Source organism: Pyxicephalus adspersus, chromosome 2 (assembly GCF_032062135.1).
Source record: "Pyxicephalus adspersus chromosome 2, UCB_Pads_2.0, whole genome shotgun sequence".
Classification (NCBI taxonomy): domain Eukaryota; kingdom Metazoa; phylum Chordata; class Amphibia; order Anura; family Pyxicephalidae; genus Pyxicephalus; species Pyxicephalus adspersus.
In genome coordinates this window covers 72,022,074-72,025,732 of record NC_092859.1, presented here as the reverse complement: position 1 = coordinate 72,025,732, position 3,659 = coordinate 72,022,074, and positions in this window count along the sequence as shown.

Here is a 3,659-nt window from a genome sequence, read left to right as displayed (position 1 = left end):
CTGGGATACCCACGTCACATATCCCAGCTAAGAATTCTGAACACTTACCTGGGATGTGGCATTAATTTTTTCAAGTGACACCCATAGATTCAAAAGTAAAAATGCATATGAATTTTATTTCTATCCTAAATAAATAGGTCTACAAAAAAATATGAAGTTCTTCACTAAGTGCCTATTATGGGTGACTTAATAGTTGTAGTAAATGTCACATAGTTATGTTAATGTGACTATAAACATATGACTGACATAACATGAATGTGAGCTATTTTGGTATTTCCTTTCAGCAGAAGTTTTTTAAAAGTCCCAGATAGAAGAATTAACAATAAATTTGGATAGTATATACTATATACTTTTGTCCACGTGGACAGTTATTTTCCAGTGTCTGTATATAAAAAAAAGCTTTAAATCTATTCTAATTTTCTAATTAAAACTACAATAATTGTTATCAATAAATAACCTTGAGAAATGGAAAGGTTTACCGATCAAAATCAACATAAAACAAATTCTCCCAACATGTTAACAGTAGTGCAAGATTTAGACTTATCAAAAAATAAACCACAAACCTAGGAAACACACAAAGCTATTTGTTGCAGTTACACAGCAATTATAAACTGGCACAGTAACAGCCAGGATGTCCTTGTGACTTTGCACCATATAAATGCAGCAAGCAATACTTACATTATCATCTTTCATATTTCACCTCAGTTTGAAGTGTAAGACTGTTGCACCATCAAAATGAAGATAGCCATTGTGTTTTTACTTGCAGCTCTGACAAGCTCTTTTGGTAAGAAAGTTTAATTTTAAGGTTTAAAATATAAAGAAAAAAATCAAGTAACATTTTTCAACATTCTTAAAAAGACCCCTAGAAAAGTTAGAAACATTTACAACATACAGTAGTAGATATGCTTATATATTGTAAAGAAGCATGTAGATATTTCACCTCTACCCTGTTTGTATATAGTCGTATAAGTGTAAAATCGAATATGCAATTATTATTTAGGTTTACTTAAATATTTTATTTTTTACTTTTTTATCTTCCTTTTCTCTAACCAGAAATGGTCATTTTTTTTTTAGATAAAACTGTCTCTATTAGGTTTTGTTTCTTTCAAAGCATCATCCTTTTTGGGAGGGGACCACTGGACTTTCATTACAATAAAATAGAAGTGGGATAGTATGTAAATGTAATGATTCTTTAAAGTAAAATCAAAGTATTTACTGTAAACCACACAAGCCTTGATGGCCTTTGAGAAAATCAAAACACCATTTTGAATTACTTTTCAGAAAAAATTACATTTCCAAGGTGAAAAGTACCAGTAAACCATGGCATGTTAGCACACATAGTTCCAATGGTCCTAGTAGTTTTGGGGGAAAAAGTTGCAACCTAAAACTGAAACTGAACTGTAAATGTACAGCTATAATGATAAGCTATATTTGATCTGTAAGACCTAATTATTATGCTGAGATATGTATTAAAGCATCCCACTTTTAAAAATACACAGGCAATACATTTTTTAAAAAAAGGGGCATGTCAAACTTTTGTTGAAGGTTGGCATGTCAAAGTAAAAGTAAACATTTGATGCAGATATTATACATTCTTCAGACAGGTTGTACTGTATAGAAAGGTTATCTAGCACATGGCATAGTAAGGAATCCTAAAAATAAACTTTGGGTATAACCCTAATAATCATTTTCAGTAACAGAATCCCTAGAAGCAATTTTATCTGACAGCTGTCAGAAAAGCAGTTCCATACTCCAAGGCTACTATATGCAACAGCAGCAGAGAAAGTAGTGGTACAGAAAACACAATGGTAGAGAATTTAGGGTAAAACTAGATTGTTTTGTTAATTTTAAAGAATTGTTTACAGAGTAGAGAATAGTAGTACAGAAATCAAAGTCAGTTGCTTAATAACCTTCAAGTGAACCTGTCACATCCACTAATGTATATATTGGTAAGGACCCTGGATCCTAGGGTGTATACAAGGCCTGGTTTGACAACCTACTATTTCAACATTCAACTTTGTCCCCCCTAACACTAAGCTTCACAATTTACTCTTCTGTGAAATGAGAGGATCTAGCTTAGAACCAGTGACTGAAAATAATAGGTGCACTATAAATGATAAAAGCCAAGGCCAAGTACACAACCTGAGCTTGGGATCTAGGTCACAAAACTGTACTTCATCATTTAGGTTTGGTAAAATTTTGTTTAGTAATTGTTTCCAAAGAAAATGCAAAGTTGCATTTGTTACATAAATTTGTTTGTAGAAATCTGAATACTAGGAAACTGGAAAAAATCATTTTTATTGTTAATTTCCCATTTTAATGTTTTTTTATATATAGATGCTACATCAGTCTCACAGTATAACTGCCTTGAACTTCTATTTAAGGTAATGTTAAAAATGACAATGAGGAAAACTGTGAATATACATTCTGTAATGATAAGATTATTACATGATATTACATGCATGGTGTCACAGTGTTTTCAAAATTCATTGATTGATATTTTCAAATTATAGGAAGACGCCCCTGCTCTCCTTCAAAGTGTGGCAACTCTTCTCTGTGATTACAAAACAGCCAAGGTAAAATTTAAAAAAGGAACAAACTCATCAAAACTTTTGGCCAACTGTACATATAAAACCAAGAGTAGAGGTAATATATAAATTTCTGGCTGAAAGGTTGACTTTAAACAAGTCAAAATGCTGGGTATTTTTAAAATCCCCTTAGTTAAAATGTAAAATGAATACCTCCAGCTGCAAATTTACTATACTGATTACCATTGTTTTATTGTTGGACAGTGATCAATTTTGGATCAGCTAAAAGTCTAAAACAATAATGGTTAGGAAGACTAGTAACAGTTCTGTCTCTGAAGGTTCTTATTTATCCAGGTAAAAGGTTAGAAGTCGTAGTTAGTCACTCCCTAATTCTGTAATGTTGAACAACATTATAACAATTTCAACATTAATCTAAATTGTTTGCTTCCAATTCACTGGGTGTCCTGAAACGCATTAGCACTGAGAAAGAAAGGTGGATGTGTAGCAAAACATCTTTAAAATTACAGAACAGATCCACCTAAAGGTAATTAGCTATACCAATTCCAATAGCTCTGTTTACAAAGCAGGAAATCACCTCAACTATTCCCCGGTGAGAATCAGATATTGCCATTGAAACACATGGACCTGGAAGATTCCTGCTAGGGAATGTCAGATTCCCGTTTTTTTAAATAGGGCCCTAAAAGTCATAGTGTCTAAAATGTAAATAATTTAGGAACTAGATTTAGATTTGTTAACATAAATGTTTTTTTTAGGCACAACAAAATGCACAACTGTTCGAAAACTTCCTTCTGAAGGTGAACGCTCTTCTGGTAAGACTTTACTTTATTTTTTCCTTTTAAAACTGTATTTCAGTACAATGATGATATGGAAAAAAAATCAGTGAATCTCGGGGTTGTTAGTATTTAGTCTTTTGCCAAGGCCATTATTTACTAACCACCTCTTGGTAAAAGGGTTAGTTTAAATAACTTTAAATGAAGGAGATTAGGATTGAGGGTTTACCAGCAGAACCATGACATTATTATATTATTAACATCAACTCTTATTAGTAGCAAACCAGTATTATTTCTCAGAAAGTCCTTTGTGCTTATGTATAACACAAATATTTAATAG